We start from the raw sequence: 23,805 nt of genomic DNA on the forward strand, positions 1-23,805 counted from the left end.
GGACTGTTTCACAGGGAGAGAACGATCCTTAGAGCAGGGGCTGCGGCTGCAGGGGCTACTGCTAAGGAGGGCTTCTAGCCCACTGGTCTCTTCCTCGCTGCGATTTTGGCTAGTCGATTCCTCTTCGTTTCCTGTCTTGATCTTTTGGCTACCGGACTGATTCTGGCACCGACCCTGACCACGATTTCGATCAACCCGACTTACTGAGATCATGGCTTTACCTCATCGTACCTGGCACTGACCTCGGCATCGTTCTCCATCAACTCTGGCATTGATTCCACTTTGGACTGGCGTCACAACGTGTTACAGTTTTGTTGTTCGTATCCCTTTAATGAGCTGTTGACCAGCCCTGGGACTAGCGGGTGGGCAGCCACGCGATTCCGTGTACCGCTCAGACTCCTCGCCGCTAATCCTGCCTCTTCCGTATACGAACCCTCGGCCCACCATGACCTTGGGGCCTTTATTCCCCGACACTTCTGTTTAGCTGGCTTTCTGATTCTTTTCTTGCATTTTTGCAGTGTTTTTTTTTCTTTTTCTCTGTTCTCTGTCCCCTCCCCCTGTACTTCTGGTCTCTTTCCGAGTTTTTTCTTTACAGCCTTTTTTTCTTACTGTCTTTTTCCTTTCCTTCTTTCTTTTCTGCTTGCTTGTTGTGGGGAGTTATCTTTTCCAATAGCTTGCCTTCTGAGGGGTGCTCTTAATTTCCCACCTCCCCCCCTTTTTCCCCCCCTTTTTTCTGTTTCGATTTTTTTCGTAACCTTCATAACCCGCCACCCCTCTTCCCACTGGCTTTTTTCCCTCTGCCCCTCTCCTCTTCCCATCCAGGTTTTTATGGCCGCATTCCCAGACATTTATCTTTTTAGTTAGTATAAACATTTTTGTTTTCTTTTTCTCAGTTACAGCTTGAAATTAACCCTGTCCTAGCAGGAATAGCTGCTCCTACACACAGCAGCTGGCATGACGATGCCTCTCAGAACCTCCCCATTACCCATGGCTTGAGGGTTCACACCCCTCCCTACATCGGGGTCAAGGGCTGCATAGATGCCCTTGCTAGTCTCCTGGGACAACGTAACATACGTTAGGCAGGTCGTGTTAACACGGTCCCAATGTTTTACCTGAGCAATTCCACCCTAGTTAACAGGGTGTGTGCAGAGGGCTTGGACATTGCGGGCGCACACTGTTTTGTTACACCCCTAGACACCTCAGCTGTGAGGGTGGTGATTTCTAATGTGCCCCTACATGTGACCGATTCGGAGCTGGCCAAGGAACTCGAGCCCTATTGGGTTTTTATGAGTCTCTTTCACCGACTGACGAGGGGAAGCAAGAACCCGAAACTGAGGCATTTCCTGTCTTTTCAAGGGCAGGTTTTCATGCTTCTCAGGGAAGGCCCACGGTCTCTGCCTTAGTCCCTGAGCCATATGTTCAATGGGCAGAGGATCTATTTTTCCTTTGGGGAGACAATGTGTTTCCACTGTGGTAGCTCTTCCCACCTAGCAGCCCAGTGCCCGCAGGGGAGACTGGCTGGAACATCGGCGACTGCAGCAGTGCCGATGGATGGCATATCCACCTCTGGGACACAGGCCCTACCCAGTAAGGCTGGGAGCTTTTCTCGACCTCCTTCCACCTTTGTTCCATCTGAGGGGTCTGGAATTTCTGGCGTGAAAGCACCATCTAGCAGAGGGGCTGGGACTAGTTCCCAACTCTCTCCCCCACCCATTCCACCTACCGTGCCCACCCCCATTGGTACAGAGACAACACCAGGTGGAGAGGTTGATGCCTTCACTTGCCCCCTGCCTGCCCTGCCTGCCCTGTTTGAGGCAGCTGGGATGGCCAGCGACTGTGGTGCCAAGGCCCAACAGATGATGGGGCTCAGGCCTCCTCCCAGCTGGCCCATCCTCTATGAAGGGTGGGCCACCTGCCACTAAGAAGAAGAAGAAGAACAAAGAGAGGGAAGTGGAGGGGACCATTCAGGACACCCCATCCCTGCTGGGAGCCTCCTCAGCTTGTGCTGGGGGGGGGCCCTGCTAGAGAACCTGGCTCCACCCCGGCTGTCATGTCAGCAGTCCTGTTGACTGAGGTGGGGGAGACGAAGGCATGGGTCACCAACCCCTTGTCTGTCTCCCAGCTTCCAGAGGCCGGTGGCAGTAAAAGCTATCAGATCTGACCCAGGGGGCAGCAGAGGAGTCTGCTGACCTCTTGGTCACGTCCCAGGTTACTGAATTAGATGAAGAGGCTAGTGAGAGGGAGATCCAGCTTTCTGAGTGTCGCAAGTGACCTCGAGAGCAAGATGACCTCTCCCCATCCAAGAAGGCGGGGATTGCTCTTCGAGAGCCAGTCCTTGACCTGGACGATCAAAGGGGGCTGATGTGTCTCAATACTGATACTGTAATTGGGGTCCATTACCCCTCCGCTCTAGCTATCAGTGTATGCAGATGGTATGACCATCTTCCTTAACACTCAGGAAGATGTGTAGATACTGCATTTGTGGGTGAGCTCCTAACTAGAGCGCAGCCTCACCGTGCATCTGTCGGAAATGTCCAGCCCATGTTGGCAGACCCTCCCTGGGTTGGTCCCGACTATGGGGGGCTCCTGACCTTTCTGAAACAGACCAAAGGACAGAAGAACATAGCGGGGCGCATCACCCAATGGTGTGCAGATCCTAAAATTTTTGTTAAGGCTTCCAGAGCTGTGGCCAAACTTATGCAACAATATCTAGGCACTTGGCAGATGGCTTACCCTCTGGAGAAGCTCACACAGCGGGTGAGAGAGAAGTGGGGCCTGGCGGGGTCCCTGGAGTAGAGTAGGGCACAATAGGCCTTTTCCGACCTGTCTCTCCATTTTGCTCTGCTCTTGGGGGCTCGCTCTTCTACCTAACCTTACCTTGCTCTTCTTCCCCCATACCCACACCCATGGCAGCCACAACCATTGGCACTTTTAACATCAACGGCTGTTGAGATCCGGTGAAACAGAAGGCCGTCCTGGAGCTTCTGAGCCAGAAGCAGCTGGCTGTCGCCTTCCTCCAGGAGACATATTCTGACAGGCTCAACCAGTTGGCTTGGCATGCTGCCTGGGGAGGCCACTTGTTCGTGAGTCATGGCACCAACCTTAGTGCCAGGGTTCTGATTGTCCTATTGTCACAACTACAGCATGATATGGTTGTGGCATGGGATATTGTCCCCGGTTGCCTGCTGACTGTCTGCATTACCCTAGCGCAAACACCATTTGCTACTCGTCAACGTCTATGCACCTACTGAAGGATAGAAGAGGGTCACTTTTTTTGAGACCTTGGGTGCCCTCTTGCACGATGCTAGTGAGGATGATGACCTGCTTTTTGTAGGTGGGGATTTTAATTGTACCACTGACACCCGGCTTGACCGTATGGGGCCTGAGCCTCACCTACCCTCAGCCCAGAAGCTGCAGTCCATCTTGGAGACTGCAGGCCTCGTTGACGTCTGGTGAGCCCTGCACCCCAATGTGTGCCAGTACACCTGGGCCAGGATGAGTCCCAGTGGTCTCACTATGGCCCGCCTTGACCACCTTTATGTGGCACGATCTGCCATTCCTACGCAGTGGCTGCATCATTCCCTCAGGCCTGTTAGATCATGGCCTGGCTTGCTGCGAATTGAGCCTGCTGGGGAGAACCTGCATGTGAGCACCCTATTGGTGCTTCAATGTCAGCCTGCTTCAAGGGTCTTACTTCTGGGATTGCTTCACCAACTTTTGGCAGGGCTGGGAGGCCACAAGACTGAATTACTCCTCCTGGAAGCTATGGTGGGACATGGGCAAGGTATAGATCCAGGCTTTTAGCCAGCAGTACACCCAGTTGGCCACAAATGAACTGTGCCGCTGTATCAGAGAGTTGGAAGATGTGGTAGAGCTCAAGGCTGCTCTGCTGGCTGCCGGCAGTGATGCGGTGCTGCACAAGAGTCTCCAGTTCCTCAGGAAGTGCCTGTGTGACTTGGCAGAGAGTGCGGCCCTCAGATCGAGGATCCATGCCTGCTGCCAAGAGCTGGCCAAAACAGATGCCCCAACCCGCTTCTTCTTCAACCTGGAGCGACGGTGGGCAACGAACAAAGTCTTGGATCACCTCAAGACCCCTGAGGGTTGGGTAATCACTGACCCGGGAGAAGTACGTGAGCACACCATCGCCTTCTATTGTGACCTATTTGCGGTTGAGCCATTCTGCTGTGAGGCCATGCGGGAACTCCATGCGGGCCTGCCACACCTTTGTGCCCTGAAGGCCAGTGAACTTGAGGAGGAATTCTCCAGCAGAGCTGGCAACTACTGCAGCTGGCCTCGCCTCTGGCAAAGCCCTAGGCCTCGATGGGTTACCTGCCGAGTTTTAAAAACTTTCTGGCCTCTCAGCCCCTGTCTCCTGTGTGTTTTCCAGGACAGCCTTGCCAACAAGGTCCTGCCAATCAGCTGCTGCTGTGCAGTGCTCACGCTACTGCCCAAGAAAGGAGACCTTGGCTGCATTAAGAACTGGCGGTCAGTCTCCCTGCTGTGCACAAACTATAAGATTCTGACCAAAGCACTGGTGACTTGCCTCCGCACCATTATGGCCTCTGTCACCGGGCCTGAGCAGAGCTACTGTGTGCCAGGCAGAACCATCCAAGACAACTTGTTTCTGCTGCATGACCTACTCACAGCCAGTGAACTCTTTGGCCTAGACATTGGCCTAATCTCTCTGGATCAGGAGAAAGCCTTTGACTGGGTGAGCCATGCCTACCTCTTCCAGACCCTGGAGGCCTTTGGCTTTGGGTCCCTCTTCACCGGAGCCCTCCAGGTCTTGTATCAAGACACTTCCAGTTTGCTCAAGGTGAATAGGGTGCTCTGTGCCTGTTAGGCATGCTTTATGCCCTGGCCATTGAGCCACTGCTGCATTTGCTATGGCATTACCTGAGTGGTGTGGCCTTGTTATTGGCCACAGGCCTGTCCATTACCCCTCCGCTCTAGCTATCAGTGTATGCAGATGGTATGACCATCTTCCTTAACACTCAGGAAGATGTGAAGGCCCTAACATACTGCCAGTGAGCCTATGAACATGCCTCCTGGGTCTGTATCAACTGGGCCAAGAGTGATACCTTGCTGCTTGGTGCGTGGATCAGAGTGACCTCCCCCCCCAGATTTGCTAGGGGACCTCACCTGGTGTCACGAGGGCCTTAAGATCCTGGGCGTGTTCCTAGGGCCACCGACTTTCATGGTGTGCAACTGGGATGGCCTCGAGGAAGGGGTAGAAGCCCAACCTCTCCTACTGTGGAAATGTCCTCATTGCGAACAACCTGGTGGTGCTGACCTTGTGGCACCGGTGCACCATACTCGATTCACCACAGGACCTACTCGAGAGACTCCAGCGCCTCCTGTTCGATTTTTTTCTGGGATGGGTGCCACTGGCTCCCATGAGCTGTCCTTTACCTACCTGTAGCTGAGGGGGGCCAGAGTTTGGTTGACCTTGTGAGCAAGGTGGCCACCTTCCACCTGCAGGCCCTTCAATGACTCCTGTACAGCGAGGAGCGCCTACCTTTGCAACAATTGGCATGCCAGTTCCTGCAGAGGGTGGGGGCCCTTGGCTTTGACCGGGAGCTCTTCCTGTTGGACCTCACACTCCTGAACTGGATGGTGTTTCTGGCTTTCTACCGCAGTATGGTACAAGCCTGGCAGGCCACCTTCCGCCTCCAGCCCCAGGCCTGTCACCTGCAGTTCCTGCAGCTGCTGAGGGACCCCTTGGTGCAGAACTCAGCTCTGAAGTGCCCCATGCTGAGCCTGGCCTCTGCCAGCCTCATGGCCGTTCTCATCCAGGCGCCTGTCCACCTCCATCTTGACCCCGCTTGGTTGGCCTGGCTCTCACCTGAGGCCTTGACCACCCAGCTGGGCATGTGGTCTGTCCACAGCATGGGCCATCTCCTGTGTGACATCCAGGCTGCCCTCCCACTGGAGGCAGCAGCTACTCTAGATGACCATCTCTGGGTGGGCCAGGTCCCCTGTGCTGCAGAGGTCCCAAGCAAGGTTTTTCCCATGCTGCCAGTCACACCGGCTGTGGCCGGCGAGCTGGCCGGTGGACCTGGCACCTTGCTGATGCTCCCTGTGCCTCCTGATGGTGACATGGGTTGCCCCTTTGCTTTTCTGTCATGTAGAAGCTTGTATGCCTGGTTTGTTCATGTCTGCCATGCCCAGGTGCTGGCGGGCCACCCCGATACACCATGGTGACGGCTCCTGGGGCCGCCAGATTCCCCACTGGCCTGCCTGGCTTGGTGCACATTGTGTAAGCTGCCAACTGCCAAGAAGACTGGCGACCTGCAGTGGCAGTTACTGCACGGCATCCTAGCCACTGGGACGTTTGCGTCCCACTTTGACCCAGCTGCCTTGACAGCCTGCCCCTTCTGCCTGGGGGGGTGTTGAGGAGAACCTTTTTCATGCCTTCCTCGACTGTCCCCACCTGCAGCCGCTTTTTGTCACCCTTGAGCAGCTGCTGTGAGCACCGGGCAGGAGCCTCTTGGAGACCACCTACGTGTGTTCCTACCCATACCGGGTGGCTGAGAAGGGCTCTGTCTGCCTGGCCAACTTTTTACTGGGTCAGGCCAACACAGCCATTCTCAAGAGCCTCTTTAACTGGCTTGCCGGGACTGGCTTAGATGATGCCCTGCGGCTTTTCCTCCTCCTGGTGGAGGTGCGCCTCTCATTGGAGTTTGAGTACACTGTGCTCCAGCAGATGGAGCCCGCCTTTGAGAAACACTGGGCCCTTGAGGGAGCTCTGTGCCATGTGGAGGATGGCTGTCTCAAATAAGTGCTCTGATGTTATGACCAGTGTGGGCAACCGGGCAGGCTTGGTATCGGACTACGACTTCCAGCTTGTGCCGCACCCTGGGCCCTCACCAGCTGCTTTTTTGCTCTTTTTTTTGTGTGGGAAGTTGAAGGTGTTGTCACGTGTATGATTGGATAGAGCAGGGTAGGAATTGTTTATTTATAGATATGACCGTGTGGCTGGCGTTCCAACTGCATAATAGCACGTAAGACACAACATGGAATGTAGTGAAGGTGTCTGTCACGGTGTGATGTGATGAATGTAATGACATGGTGTTCTTGGTTTGATAGTAATTTGTTTGTCTCTGCTTTGTAAGTGGACAACCTTTTTGTATCCCCGAGCCCCTGAATAAAAGTAGTTAAAAAGTCAAGTCCTTTCTTCCTTCCTTCCTTGCTGCCCGGCCCTAACAACAGCCACCACCATGACCCCGCACTTTGCTTCCCCCTGCCCTGTGCCCACTTGGGCCCTTGCAGCTCCCTCCCTTCCCACTGCCTCCCCCTCCCTGCTGGCTGTCGTCGGGGTCCGCTTCCTGTTCCCCTCCCTCCCTGCTGCCCAGCCTGACAACAGCTGCCACTGTGACCCCCTCCTTCACCTCTCCCTGCCTTGCTCCTCTCCCTCCCTCCCTATCCACTGCTTCCCCCTCCTTGCCGGCTGTTTTGGGGGGCATTGGGGATGGGTGGTGTGGGGGGTTCCTCCACCATGAGCCCCCCACTTTGCCCTCAGGCAGGGAGGCATGGGGGAACCTCACTGCTCAAGTGGCCGGGCCATGTTCACCACTGCCACAAACTTCCCTGGCAGCGGCTCAAACTTGGGCCTGTGCAGCTAATTGCTGCCTGCCTTCTCAGTGGCTCATGCACAGTTGGCCATAAAGCATTACAGACATATAGAAAGACACACAGGCAGACAGACTCAGCCCTTTATTATATTAGAATTGTTCATGTAGAACAATTTTTCCAACTATTTAGTTGGACTAATAAAAGATACCACATTTACTCAAAGAACCTTGTCTCTCTGGAATCATCACATCGAAGAGGGTGGGAAATCAGCACCTACTTATGATGAGGAATGGCTTATGCACATGATTAAGCAAACCACACACTTAATTGCTTTGTTAAATAAAGGCCATTATCCTAAGCTAAGTTACTTGTGTGCTTCAAATTTGACAGCCGTAGCTAATCTCAGGGCAAATACAAACCTTCTATATACAAGCTTGCGTCTGCCCAAACCAACATAATTTTTCACAAATTGTACAACAAGCCATGTTTATGGGAGTTCCTGCTCAAACCTGTGAGACTCAGAGCAGGCTTGAGTGCTTTCCCCACCTACCTCTGCTCTCCTGAGATAGAGAGTCTGAGGGCAGCCCTGGATTGTGCACTCAGAACCAGTCTGAGCTGTCTCCTCTGCTTAATTACTGGCCTCTGCTGCTCCTGAGTGAAAGCAAGTGGGCAGGACATATTTTGTCAATGATAGACCTAGGTTTTGGAGACAGGCTGAGTAGAAATGTCCGTAGTATGCAGACATACGTCACTGACTTGCATTTGTCTAATACACAGCAAAAGTAATTCCATAGAAATCATACATTTAAATATGCAATGATAGTAATATATATTGTTATACAGTGATTTACATCAGTAGACCTCAGCTTATAGGGAGAGAGCATCATTATTCCAATTTTGGAGATGGGGAAACAGGAATTAGCTGGTAAAACACTTTGTCCAAAATCAGTCAGCAAGCTGGTGGCCAAACTGGAAGAAGAAATCGGACCTCTGTTCACTCTGTTCTCTGTTTTAGGATGCAGCAAAGCACATGCTTAATTGCTTTGTTAAATAAGGACTATAATGCTAAACTATGTTACAGTAGTGTGCTTCAAATTTGACAGCTGTAGATAATCACATGACAAAAATCTTGTAAGCAGAATGGGATGTCTATGTTTTTAGGATCCTAGTTTTAGGTATATAAGGCTGAGCATCCACAGCTATCATTATCTTTACTCTGAGCTGGGAAGGCTCAGCTTCTCTGCAAGGATTTTCTTAGGGAACTAAAAAAGTTGGATACCCAAAAATGAAGGTACTCAGAATTAGAGCGTATTTTTAAATGTTGCCCTAAATGCATTAGAATTGATAAAAGCTCAAGTTTTTTCCTTAAAGCCAGAGGCAAGTTGAGCGTTCTGAAGAAGAAGGAATTGGCAAAGAACTACAGTTTGGAGATACTGCCCTTCTATAAGTCAATCAATTGTTCATATACACCCACACACACGCACACATACCCGCGCACACCCCTATCTAAACCCAGGTTGCCTGGGGTGTTTAGCACAAACAGCAGAACTAGCAGCTGACCCTACTTGCACTGAAGAAGTCAGTTTGGCTTCTTTCCACATACAGGTGGAAGGGAAGAAAGGGTATTCTTGTCCCCTTTCCCCTCAGTCTGACATACCCATGCTACAGCAGATATAGTTTTGCCTAAATTATTGCTTATCTCTAATATCAAGGCACTGTTGAAACACTTCTCTGTATTAATAAACTGGTGGTAATAAGGACCATTGGTGAATAAAATTAGAAAACTATATGACTTGTATAACATTTTCTTTATGATGTTAAATATACAGTTTCTGAATCATTATTACCAAGGGTGCACTACTTCATGGTGCACAAGGCATTAGCTGTCTCTAACTGATAAATGAACATGTTTGGTTATCTGTGGCTGACCCTATAAAATCTCTGCAATTTATCCATGCTTCTTCCACCAGCAGGTGTCATTCTGGAAAAAGGAAAATACTGCAGATCTCAGAACCAGGGAATTTGGTTGTGACAAAGCAGAATAAAATGTTTGCTCAAAATATTGCTATAGAAGGATTCCTTACTTGAAATAAAAAACAAACTGGAACAAAAATTTTTTGCTCTGTATGAAATAATACAGCATCTCAGACTAGAATAATTTCTAAGAATCACTGAACATACTATAGAATATTTTCACAGAGCTGAGATCAAAGAGGAAAGTTGTCTCAGCTTTCCTTTCATTGTGTGATCTTGTCACCACTAACATGAAGAGCTATTCTATTTGAAATGATAAAAATGGTGACCTTTGCCAATCTTTTTGGAAGATTCTGTGCTTTAATGCCCATGAATTCCATTTGACCTCAGTTACAGCCAGGTAAATCTGAAGTTGCATCACTGAAGCAACTGAAAGTGGCTGGGTTACTGGCTTATTCTTTTATAACCAAGAGCAGGATTTGTCCTACTGTTCTCAGAAATGGCAGTGGCAGAAAAAGGAGAAATTCAAAATGTCTGTTATAGCATTTATACTCTCCTCTCAATATTTATGCGATTATTATTTGCAGCTTTTGTAACATCTATACATTGTTTTAGCTTTCTGATGTTTATGGCAAGAAAAATAACAATTGGTATACAAGAAACATAGATCTGGAAAGGACCTTTTAGGTTAAGTTCTGTCACCTACTTTTGTGGGCATTCATACCATATATTCCTGTTCATAAGGTTTCTTGCCCCACTATGCTTATTAGAAGGTTGTTTCAAAATCCCAATCTTCTGGTGGTTAGACACTATTAGACACTTACATTTATTCATGGCCAGTTTAGACTTTTTTTGTTGTGCCAGTATTGTCCCATAAGTTAAATAGCTCCTTTCTCTCCTTGATGTTTAACTTCCTAAGATATTGGTAAAAAGCAATCATATACCGTCTTAGCCTTGATTTTGCTGGGATAAACTAGCCAACTTTTTGTCTCCTCTTGTCAGATGCATTCTCCTTGTCCTTGATCCAGGGGTGGATCTAGAGAGGGTGCAGTGATGTGATCTCTCCCCCTCTTTTGGACCACGCTGCAGGAACATCAGCCAGTACTTTGTTCAAGTCCCTGAAATAGGTAAGAACCCTGCCTCCCCCAAACACACGTGCACACACTTCCCCTTTATGCTCAGGGACATCTCCTCCCCTCTCATTCCCCCATCCCCCGCCCACTGCTGCTGCTGTCCCTGCTGTCTCTGGCTGTGAGGAGAGCTCCATACCTGCTCCTGCCCTGCTCCAGCTGGGCAGTGAGGGGAGCCAGGCTCAACTGGTGACAGCAGCAGTAGCATCAGCATCAGTGGGAGGGTTCTTTCTCCCTGCTTGGTTCCCTAGGATATCCCTGCCAGCATGGCAGCAGGCTTGAGAAGGGGGATCCCAGCCACTGCCATCACTGCTGCTGTCCCCTGATAAGCCCAGCTGGAATGAGGCAAGGGCAGCTCTGGACCTCTCCCCACCCCCAGAACAGTCAGAGACAGCAAGGACAGTGGGTGTATCTACACATGTGCTTTAATGCGCATTAGCATATTATAATGTGCATTAAAGTGTTACTAAAAATGTGCTATTTAGTTAATTCACATTAAAATAGGCTAATGAGCATTAAGCATCATTTAAAAACTCTGGGGTGCCTATACGCAAGCACAGAGGATGGTCTGACGTAATTATAGTCTGCTGGAGCAGACTCGATTAATCAGACTCAATTAATTTCCATCACAAAGATTAATCGAGACTGCTGAAGCATCATAATTACTGTGCTCCAGCAGCTTTCCATGTTTTATTAATTAGCTTCCCCACACTTCAAAAGGTGGTGGTGAGGCACTTGGACTAAAGCTCATCAAACAAGTGTGGGGACACTGATACATGAGATGCTGCGGCACTTTAATTAAAGAGGCTCTTGAAGACACTCTGATTAAAGCATTGCCGCCCCACCCCCAGAGCACATGTAAAAGTGCCCATGCTCTTTAGTTAATGCACATTAAGCCAGGCTAATGCACATTTTCTTAATAGTTCACAATGGAGGTACTAGATTTAATGCACATTAACTAAGACACAGTGACAGTGGTAGGCAGAGGAGAGGTAGGGATTGGGAGAGGAGGGGACATGCCTCTGACCATGGAGGGGAAGGGAGGGGATGCCAAGAAAGTGGGGAAGATTCTTAATTGATTTAGGGACTTAAAAAAAGGAGGCCGAAGCTGCTGCTTCTGTGATATGTTTTGCGCATCCTGGCTGAAGAAGGGATAGGAAATTGGAAGTGGCATTGCAGTGCCAGTTGCTGCTCCTACACCCCATGTTTACAAAATCCTGGATCTGCCCATGACCCTGATGATCATAGGGGCCTTTCTTTGTACCTCTTTTACTTTACCTTTCTTGAACATGGGTGGCCAGAACTGTACACAAATGACCCTGAGGAGTCTTACTAGGTACGGTGTAAAATGGCATGAATGCTTTTCTTTATTTTCTGAAAGTACCTCAACTGATACATCCCAGGATAGCATTTGCCTATTTTATATCTACATCATATTGATGTATCATATTATCCTGTTATTGACTAATATAACTAGGTCTGCCTTCTCAGTCATTTTCATCAATTCTACTGTATAAAGATAGACACTATTCACTATAGTGGCATAGGACTTACTTATAATGATAAAATTCATTCTTTACAATATGAAATTCTGACAAATCTCCCACTCAAACTAGATGGAAATTTTGTTTGAGAAAAGGCAGCAAATATGGCTGCAAGGAGACCTGACATGCATTCATATTTAATTTTAATTTTACGTTGTTAAAAATTGTAATAAAAAAGAAATAACATACAATATATTAAAAACGTCAAGTGTGCTGTGCACAGCAATCTGCTTCATTTCTGTTTTGATAATTAAATATGAATGTTGCATATTAATCCTCACGAATGGCATGAGCCACCCTCTTCATTCAGTGAGGTCAGGTTGTACAGAAATAATTGTATGTAATCATGTAATTGAAGACTGCATCATAATGCAGAAGGAGACAAAGTTATGCTTGTGTGTGTAATCTTAAATTTGTCATTTCCTGACTTTTGAGTACTTAACTTTACAGCCATAATGGTCTCTTAACCTACTTTTTTGCATGGAATATAGGTATATACATACTTTAAAATAAGTGTACAAATACAAAATTGTATATATTTAATACTAACACTTCTATAGCACTTTTTATCTCCAAAGCCCTGTACAAACATTAGTTAAATACTCATAACATCCTGTGAGATATCTACCAGTATCCCCATTTTACTGACAGTAAAGCTAAGATTGAGAAGTGGCATGATTTATGCAAGGCGCTTCACTAGGTTAATGGCATGGCAGCTGTTATTTATTTATTTATAATAGAGAAATACATTTTAATAGCTGATTTCTAATTTGCTTATTAATAGATATCTGATTCCCAGATTTTTTCAGTTTCTGGGTACAGTTTATGTACTATATAAACTCCAGAACAGCATCTACACCAGAACAATAACTACATGAACTTTCACACTCAGAAATTGGTTGTCAGCCTTGATTCTAAATTCTGGTTTGCAGGATATTTTGTGATGACATTTACTGCAGAATTATTTGCATTTTCCAAGTAGTATAAAAGGTTTGACCAGGATCAGAAAAAAACTAAATTTTTAAAGAAGGACCCCAAACTGCCATCAAATTATGTTCTTGAAAGGAGTAATTATGTAATGCCACAGGTGTTCATGGTGTAGCTGGGGGAAAAACTGTTAAGATATAGACTGTCTTCTTAGGCTAAATTCAGAAACTAAATTAAATCAAATATTGTTAACTGAAGGGATTATAAAATGATGGGAATTACACTTTCTACTCTTTTAGGGTATAATTATATTTATTTTCTTAGACTCCTTGGACTCACATTCACTTTCCAATGTGTTAGGGCCCCGTTGTATACATCAACTCTTAATTTGGCCTACGAAATCTAAGTTGGTGTAACTTACTTGTTTTTGAGGACCAGAAGTGGTAAGTGTAGCAAGGACAGCAACTAACTAGGGGAAGTCAGAAGGTATAAGATGAAGAAAGGACTCCACTACTTTAACTTAACTTACATGTTTTTATGTCTTTTTTTTTTTTTGGTGTGCAGAGGCATGTCTCTAGTACTTCCATGATGCTCCTGGGAGCGCTGCCAAGAAGTACATCCTATCTTCCCATTCACACTCAATGCACAACAATTCCAGAAATGAAATAGAGAAGCCACCTAAGGGCACAGGACACAGTCCTCTGGTGGGGTGGGAGGCAGAGGAGAAGAAAGCTGAAAGGAGGGGGAGCACTCAGAGGACAGCTTCTTTGTCTCCTCTTTGTATTAGTGCATGCAGAGTGAGAGTAAGTAAATATCTCTAAAGCATCAGGGAAGCAGTATAAGTAGACCCCAATTACCTCAGTTTTGACTTCTTTACACTTCATTACATAGATCTAATGGAGTTAAGTATAAGACTATGCTAGTACTGGTTTATACAGAATTTATGGATAGCAGGATTTGTTTAAATTTTCTGTAAAAAATAAAAGGATATGTGGGCAAACCTGAGACAAGTTTACTAAAAATCTGAGCTGAGTCTTTAGTAAGTTTAAGTTTATGTTAACTTTTGAGTACAGTTATCTCAGTGAACTGGCCTGAAGTTTCCTATTATTCCTAGGAAATCTTGTACAAAATTCAGTGTTTTCACATAGCTTCAGCTAGAGAGATTCTGAAAAGCCAGATTTCTGCGCCTCTTTATTTTAGAAGAGTTTGGCTTTGGCCCCAGTGTTGGCAGCTGGACATCTTTGAAGTGGGCTGAACTGAAACCCTAACTCCAAAAACCACTCTGCGCTTGGGCCTTCTGAAACTTTGTGGGTCATAGCTAGTTTCAACCTGAAAACAGACACAATTCAGTGGTTTAGGTTCAGTTTTGCTTTCTTTAAACCTAAAACTCAAAGCAAAACTCATGAGCTGCATATCTACATGAAATGAAAATTAAGAGAGAGTGCAAAAATTGCAAATGGAAACAACAGTTTTACTCATATCTGTTGATAACCCCCCTTTTTGTAAATTTGCTTTTCAACTGCATAAATTGAAGTCATCAAAAGATGAGCAGGTTTCACTGCCAGAGGAAAAGATGAATTCTGTAGCTTTGAAACATCACTTTCTTTTCTTATTTAACCACAGCCAGAGTAAGATCTGTCTGTGAATGCAAGCTCTAGACATCTGTCAGGAGATGAAATTATCCCAGACTAGCCACATTCAGTTCCCACTTAACTATAAAATAACAGTTCTTGATTTAAAACAGTGGTGCCCAGTCTTTTGACCCTGTGGGCCAGATGTGTGGGGCAGGGCTGGTCCTTAGGCTGGATTGAGCCCAGAGTTCCAGGAGTGGGCCCTGGGGCCCAGCCCTACTCTTTCCCATCTCAGCATTCTGGGATTGAGTCCTGGAGGCCTGACTGTTCTTTTTCCACTTCTGCATGCCAGGATTGGTCCTCAAGGGCCCAGTGCAACCCCTCCCCACTGGGATTGGTCCCTGGGGGGCCTGGTACCCCCTGTCCTGCCCCAGTGTACTGGGATTGTATCTTAAGGGGCTGGTGCTGCCCCCTCCTGGCACCCCACACAGGATTGGACCATGGGGTCTGGTACCACCTCCTTCCAGCCCCCTACATGCCAGGATTGGGCCCTCAGGCCTGGTTCTGCCCCGGCCATCTCAGCTGGGATCAGGTGCCCCATGCAGTGCACAGGGCCTGGTGCTCCCCATGGGTCTAGAAATTTGGCAGCAGGGGAACAGTGCCATTGCTACCTTGCTACCAAATTCCTGGACGCATGGGGAGCCCTGTGGCTGGATGGCCACGGCTCCAGGCCGGATCTGGCCTGTGGGCTGGGTATTGAGGACTCTGGTTTGGAACCCTAAATCTTTTTTCTATATAGATTTCCATCTCTGAACTCAGATCCAAAATCTCTTGTAATACTATAAATTACATTCTATCCCTTCTCAAAACTTCTTGAATCAATCCTTCACCTTCAGCAGGTCATCCAAGGCCTCTTCAAGGTTTGGGGTCCTAATTTTCGAGATGCTGAACACTGGCAGCTCTCACTGACTTTAGAGGGAATTGTATTACTTAATGCTAATACCCTAAATACTCCTATTTAAAATGATGTGATGCATAATCCTCATCTCTGCTTTAACTTCACTCACATGTTAACTATGGCTGAATGATTTGAATATTTGACTTTCAGATATGTAGAATTCACATCTCCCATGTTCAGTTGATACCAGTTAGCCAGGCAGCTGATCCATTTTCTTTTCCTATATCTAAAATAGGCTGGACCTGGAATTCCTAAATTTATGAAATAATAATTTGTGAGCAGAGAGGAGAGACTTAAAGAGCAACACAGATCAGTTCAGCTTCTAGACAGAACTCTAAAACTTTTTCAACTTTTGCATAGAAATGTGCAAAATAAAATTAACTTGAAGACAGTCTAACATTGAGTATATAAACATTATTACTCATGATAAAGTAGATAGGTATATTTTAGGTTCTGTGAAGAAACAGTGCTTAGTAAATAGAGAATACCAGGGAAAAGGCTGAGTTTAAATTTTAAGCATATCTGAAAGACAACTTGAAGTCTGAACTGCGCAAAACTTATTTTGAATGGAAATTATAATAAATTGGCTTTGAGCTGTGCAGGAGAGAATATCATTCAGTTTGAGGCTTTGTGCTAGGAAAATTGAATTGTATGATTATTTGTGGAAAATGAACACCATGTGAATCTGAATGGGGTTCATATTTAGAGCCATCGAAGTCTTATGATTTGAATCATTGTAATAAGTACAGTTTTGTAAGGCATAGGATATATGCTGATCTTCTGCACAAGGGTTATTTTTCATCTTAAAAGCCTTAAATCTAAATCCATAGCAGGTATAAGTGCTGAGCTCCATTGAAGTCATGATCAGAGTAGATATATCCTAAATCCAAAAAGGAAAGAAGTAAAACAGAACCTTTACAACCTTTGTTTTCTCTTCCGGGGAAAACAATCTATTTGTCCATGTTGTTCATTTGTGTAAGACAAGGCCAGTTCTGCTCTCACTGTGCTGCTCTGCAAAATTGGTTGGGTAGAACTCAGATTAGAATTAGGTCCCCAACCTCTATGTTACTTTTATCAGAGGTCAGAGATACTTTTAATCTTTCAGTGCATGCCAGAAACTTCTTTTGTATTTCTCTCATACTAAGCTTGATTTGATTGAGGAAATGAGGCCATAAGTGGAGTTATGCTAAGAAAAGTTTGGGAAGCACTGGTCTAAGGCTCAGCTGGAAAACTCCTATAGACAGAGCAGCAGTAGAAAAGATAGTTCATGTCAACAGTGCTAGAGGAACTAGAGGACAGGTATTGGGAAAAGTCTGTTTTCTTAATTTTTCTTTATTTTTTCTACATTTTGACTTCAAACACCCATCCAGAGATGTTATGCAAAGAGTCAATTGTCAGACTGAGGGGCATAGGCCAGGATTAGAAGTACTGCTGAAGTAAAATTCTGCGGCAGTCCAGAGGGCAAGTCTACCACAAAATAAAACTAATTTTAAAAAGTAATGAGATTTCCCATTGATCATTTAATAGCACCATTTTTAGTAACAACTCTGGATTATTTGGCCCTCGACTTCTATATTGTTGAATCGAAAATGGGCTCTTCCTGAGATTGATGGTGAATCTTTCAGAATACTGGAATCTGCCACTAATAAAAAGGGTCTCTCAAACATTAGGATAGAGGAAACCAACTAAAGGTAGATGAAGTGGAAAAAATAAGAAAAAAGAAGAAATATCTTTTTGGATGTTTAACTGTTATTTTTTAGATTACTAGGCTCCCAAAAATGTCTGTAACAAACAAGCTTTCTCTTAAAAAGTATTAAGTTGTCAAAACATGTAGAAGGGCCAATCCCTAATATTAAATCCTACTACTTAGCAGTATTTAAGTTCAACCAGATCATTTTGCTGAGTAACTCAGACTAAAACTTGGAGCTTTCCCCCAAAATGATATTTCTAAATGATCTTGATAGCGTGAGGAAAAAAAATTAAGGGACCCGTTCATCAGAAGGAATTATGGAATTAATTTTCTACATACAGTATATTTGCACAAGCTATTTTTGTTAAGTCTTAATAAGATTCTACTGTAATTGTTTTTACCCTGGGACCAATACAACAGTGTCATTATTGGATATAAAGTGCTCTAAAAACAAATCTAATTTGTAAAGTTTATTTTGATAAGAAATAAATATAAAAGGTAGTGCATAGTTTGTATAGTGTTGTTATCATAGTACTCCTGGGTATAATTTACATAAAGAAAATAAAAAAGCATACATAACTTTCTAGTTGATTTCCTTTAAAAGGGGTAATTGAAAACAGTTTCTGTTATTTAAACGTAATTTATTTTAAATGCACTTTTAAAAACAAAGTTCTTATTGATATCCATTTTAAGTATAATATTATCTCACTGTGGGATACAAGTAAAAGGTCAAATCATGTAGGAGTATTTTCTGTATGACTCAGTTCTGATCACAGATAAACTTATCGGTGAAACCAAATTAGTTAACCTTTTCAGTACCAAAAGCTTGTTTAAACGGGCAACAACTGTTTCTTTCACAAATACACAATTTCAAAGCTAGCACATTTGTTCTGAAAGATGAAAAAGGGACTGATAATTTCTTTTTTTCTTTATCTGATAAAGCAAGCAGGTTAATGATTTGGAACACTGAATTGAACTTGCTAAGAAACTAAAAACACTCTAAAATATTATTTTTTGAGTGGAAAACCATTATTTATAACAGTATTTTAACAAATATGTGCAACTGATTAATGTCCATTATGCTTGTAATTTTTTAAAGCAAAATTGAGGATATTTTTTCTGGATGGTATCATAATCCTTATGTATGACTCAGCTAGAACACTAACATGTACCCTATAAACAAAATGGGTACATGTATTATTTCTAAGGAAACCAGCCCCTTTCCTATTAGTTGACATGTTGTTCAATTCCTGTCAAGCTAATTGGTTTGCTACATTTCTCGGAATCCTCTTCAGCCCTATGTCCTTTTTATTTCTCTTGCATTAGTTTCAACAATGCAGCAACCTGTATTACTTTAATAACTACTTTAGCCAAACTCAGCTGCAAAACCTGTTTTCTTTATTCAGTTTGGCCTAGTATTTACCCATATGAACACTCCATTTGATATCAGTGAGTCTACCTACATGAGTAAATACTACTCAAGATGAATGAAAGTGGCAGAATCTTTCTGTAAGTAATGTCTGGACTTGAGAAATTACCTGGTAAAAGCTTTAGGTAACAGATTTCAAAAAAACTTTTAACACTTAGTATATTAAATATATTAAAAGCAAAAAAATCCCCTGATTGTTATTATAATAAATCTTGCAACAGAAAACTCCAGCAAGGCCACAGAAATATAGCTGGCCTGTACAGCATACAGTAAGAGCCAACAATCCCATGTTATTATTATGGTGTGAATGAAAATATGCCTGAGACAGAAGGTCCTTCAGGTCTATTGGTAGACACTTGACAGCACATTATTTTTAGATTGATGGTGGCTATGAAATTTTTTGCAGTTTTCATTTACCAAACTTTGTCAAGATGGGTAGTTACAAATATTTAAAATCCTCTGGGTGCGTCTACATGAGACGCTATGTTGCCATAGCAACGCGCTACGGCGATGTAGCATTGGTGGGCAGGAAGCACGATGCTGCAGCTATGTTGCTGTAATGATGGGCTCCCTTAGTATAGCGCACTGCTAGGGTAATGTAGCAGCTAAAAATAACCATGTGCCATGTGGACTGTGCAGTATGGCCTGTTACTGCGTCACCATTTAGTACTTCCAAAAGGCTCCATAACCGTGGCACTGTAGGAGCACATGTAGACATGCCCTCTGTGTGTGGAATGATTTTGGTGCCTAACTTTCTAGGTATGTGGTGTAAGAGAAAATACAATAAGGAATGATTTTGTCACGTTCTCAAGAAATTTAATTTCCTTTGGGCTAGGAACAAGTTACAGATAAACCAGTTTAAGTGATGAGAAACTCGTTTAAACATGTAACAGAACAGAAGTTCTGTGCACATAAACCAGTTTCAGAATGGCTGAAACTGGTTTAAGATAAACCTGGTTGAATGTAGTATTAGTTGTATGATTTAGTTTAAACTGGTTTATAAAATATCTGTCCCAGACCCCTTCTTGGTTCAAGTTAAATTACAGTCCCCCAGCATCCCAGGATGCTTTGTAGCTCTCAGCTGGTCTGTGCTGTCTGCTCCAGAGAGCAGGTTTGGCCCTGCCTGAGGGGTGGGCAACCCCTGCCAGACTTTTCCCTGCTGAAGTGGAGGGGGTGTGGGCAGGCAGGCTCGTGCGGAGGGGAGGGAGGGGAGTTTAAAATCCCTCTCCCAAGGGCATGGGACACCAGTTGGGGTCTGCTTGGCAGGGGGCCAGCAGGAGACCAGCAAACTCCACCCTCTCACACTTGTGGCAAAGACTGAGGAAAGCAGTTGATAAGGGGAGGGGGAGGGGCGCAATCCCCCTCAGCTCCCCCAGGCTATGGGGGAGGGGGAAGAGGCTGGGGAACTGGGCCTGGAGGGACTGGTCCCCTGACACCTGTGAGCATATGGCCAAGCCCTGCAGGACCAGACTGAGAGGTGGGAGGTGTTGGCAAAGACCAGGCACAATCATTATATGTATGTGCTGGAAATGGAGCTAAGGGAACAGGAGAGGGTCTCAGACTGCTTGGGCTGGTGTGACCAGAGAAAGCAGAGAACTACATTTCCATTATAAAGCAGAACCTGTAAAAGGTGGGAGACTGAAATACCTAAGAAGAGGCAAAAGACACTAAATGCATGAGAGCCCTGCCAAAGTTCCTATAGGTGACAAGCATACTAATGTCAAGGCACCCAAGGGAGAGAAGGGGGTGCAAGTGTACCTGTAAAAACCCAAGTAGAGGTGAGGCCTGTGGGATCTTCACTTCAACACCTAAGACCACCTGCTGATTCCCCACGAAGGACTTTCTGAATACCTGGCTGCAAGGAGACACTCTGCCCTCAGGATTACATAAGCAAGGCTTTCTCTTGTCTTTTTGGTTTGTTACATTCCATTTTAAGTTAGATTAAGCTGTGTGCGCTCTCACTGTGTTTTACTAGGCTATGTCTTTGTTTAGACAAAGATTTTTGGTTCTTTGTCATGTGCTTGAGGTTGCAGATTGCTGTGTTCTATATATGCTGGCTTCAGAGAAAGGACTATTCTTGTTCAAGCTTTTATGAATTCAGTGCCACTACCTTTTTCCCCACCCCTCCTTCCCTTAAGTGGGGAGCAGGGAGGTGGGGGCCAGGCAGGCACTGCTCCCATGCCCAGGCAGACCTGGATTGGGGTCCTATGTGGGCCAGGGAGGGGATGTAAACCCCCACCCTGCAGCATCTTAGTCCTGAGAGAGGCCCTGGCCATGCCCCCTCTGCTTGAGCAGGGAGGGGAGAAAAGCCTTGGAACTTCAGTCCCTTCCCTTTGGCAGTGGCTGGCAGGTTGGGAGGTGTGCCCCCCAGCTTCTGCCCTGAGCCACTGCAGGCCTGTGGCTGCATTTCCTGAATCAAAAGTGAATGTCTGTTTACTTGCTTCTCAGTTTATCTCTGTAGCATAGACTAACCTGCAAAAACTGAATCGATTCAGCCTTGGGCGTTTTGACTGTCTGTACAGGCAGTCCTCAGACTTAAGACACAACTGGTTCCTGAAAACCACGTCTTAAGTAGAAACGTTGTAACTCAGAACCAATTTGCTCATAAGAAACAATGTTATAATGGGGGATTGGTTCCTGAACCAAGGCCCGATACCCTATTTTCACTAAAAATAACCCATAATTTTGTACTCAATCAATAATAGATATGTAATATAGCTACATTAATGTATTTATATTGTAAATAGCAATCATATTGATTTGGAAGGACTTCTTTGAGGTGACTTTGCTGGACTTTTTGAAGGGTTCTTGCCTGGAGTCTTCTCAGGATTCTTGGCTGCAGGTTTTTCTGGAGTCTTGTCTGCTTTCTTAAAGAAAGTGTCCAAGGAAGTTTGGACAGATGTTTTCCAGGGAGATGAGCAATGCAGCAAACTTGTTCGCTGGTGTGGTGTTGCATAGGATCAAGTGTTGTAAAGTCGAAACTGACGTCATAAAGTTGAAACGGTATCAATTTATAAATGTTGTAAGTGCAAAACGTTGTAACTTGAAACATTGTAAGTCGGGGACTGCCTGTGCTTAGTCTTACAGGGACAGGATAACATCATTCTCTGCATGGAACATGGGTAAATACTCCACACATAGGAGCACTGGATATTTTCTTTGATTCCCTGGATAGAAGAGAATGGGTGCTTCTGCATGAGACGTTAATGTACAGTAGCTCGTTGCCACAGTGCAGTAGTACTCCTGGGCACTAACTGTGATGTGACACTACTGTGCAGTGGTAATGACCCCCTATGCAGTAGCTTGTTGCTACTGCACAGTAACGTCAAATAAAAAAAAGTGTAGGGATGGTACTGTTCAGTAACACCGGTTACAGCGCAGTCATTTAGTACTCACTTATACAAGTACTAAATGACTGCACAGTAATAACCACACAGTCCACTGCTTTTGTTGACGTGGCCTGTGAGTTCTGTTGTATCACCTTTAATAATTAAAATGAGAGAGCAACTCCAGACTTTACACGTAGATTAGTAAGACCATACAGTATTTTCTGTTTATCGATTGTTTATATTTAGATTGGTATACTGGACTTTTTTACAGTGGTTAGAAGTGAAGCCTGACTGAGAATTTGGTTGGTGAGTTTATCTAATTTTTAATCATGCCTCCAGAGCCACCCACTTTTCCCTCCTCTGATTCCATATCACAGAAGCTTTTGTGGTTTTTTGCAGAAAGCAAATAGACAGGTCTTCCACTACCTCTCTATTTTCTTTTCTACCTTTCTTTTTTCACTCCCATTTTCCCTTCCAGATTTTTCATAGTACCTCCTGTTCATATCTCCCCCCCAGTAACCCAAATATTCTTTATGGCTCTGTAATTTAGAAGGCAATGTGGCAAAGGTAGTTAGATAACAGAGTTATAAGAGTTATAAATAACTAAAGAATCATTTCACTGTTTGTTCAATGGTCATCTGTTAAGATTTTTAGTGGACACTTGTCTTGCCTACGAAGTTACTGTATATTCTTCCTTATCTGCCTGAAGCAGAGATGAGGCCACTGCAGGTTGCTGGGTAGGCTAATCTGAATGAAGGAGATTTCAAGTTTGTCACCAAAACATATACCAAGTCTTTCAATTCAGAGAGAAACACAAAACTTGCTTAGATGTAGCTGTTTTGCAACTGGCTAATGATGAGTACCCAGTGCTTGCCAGTTGTCACTTCTTTATTGCTGATGACATCACATTCTCACTCTTCCCTTAAATGTATAATAAGCTTCTCTCTTTTTGTGAGAAAGAAAGGTGTAAAGCTATAGCAGTTAAAATGTACCAGTAAATTGCTGCACTGTTAACTCTTTTTTAAATGGAAAATAACCTCTAGACAGATAATAGTGGCATCCACAATGAAGAACTTAATTGGAACTATTTTATCCTAAAATGATCAGCCACTTTATGGGTTTTATTTTCTATTTAGGGGCCTCCAAATTACATGAAAATGTTATTGCTAGCTGAAGTCTACTATCTCATAATATTCATATTTTACATGCAGCCGATATTTAAAAAATGCCAAAAGTAGACTTCATATGTAATAAGGGAAGATGAACATGACTGAATAAATTCAGAGCAGCTGACCAAGGCTGTTGAATGCCTTAAACTGCAAGTTGAAAGTGCTCAACATCTTAGAGTCTTCAGTGGTAATTACAGTCTCAGACACCAGATGTAATGTTTGAAGAAACACCTAGAACAGGTTTGCTTGCATTGTAATTTGTGGTTTAAATGTAACCCCTGAGTCATGCTATGTATTTTTCAGGTATTCATTCCTTTCTGCAGGGATGAAGGTGATCAGCAACATGTTCTTAGTGGTAAATCCAACTTACAAGAGATTTGTATTAATCTAGTGTGCAAGGTACAATAAAAGGTAATATTGTCGCTTTGTACATTTGTATTTAATGCTGTGTATCCACTTATGTCTAGTTAAATGTGTTGCCATGTCATCTAATTAATTGGTGTTACACG

The 23,805-nt window shown here is 44.6% G+C and overlaps 1 long non-coding RNA gene across 2 annotated transcripts in view; it reads left to right on the top strand.

Moving 5' to 3' along the window:
- The first annotated feature begins 9,048 nt into the window (after nt 1-9,048).
- LOC109306545 overlaps nt 9,049-23,805 on the top strand; it is a 42,725-nt gene continuing 27,968 nt past the window's right edge. For both annotated transcript variants that reach the window (XR_002100036.1, XR_002100037.1), the window contains exon 1: nt 9,049-10,676. This is a non-coding gene — a long non-coding RNA (uncharacterized LOC109306545). The remainder of the gene's footprint in view (nt 10,677-23,805) is intronic.

The sequence above is a fragment of the Crocodylus porosus genome, unplaced genomic scaffold, assembly GCF_001723895.1.
Source record: "Crocodylus porosus isolate Cpor-Errol unplaced genomic scaffold, CroPor_comp1, whole genome shotgun sequence".
In the NCBI taxonomy this organism is placed as follows: domain Eukaryota; kingdom Metazoa; phylum Chordata; order Crocodylia; family Crocodylidae; genus Crocodylus; species Crocodylus porosus.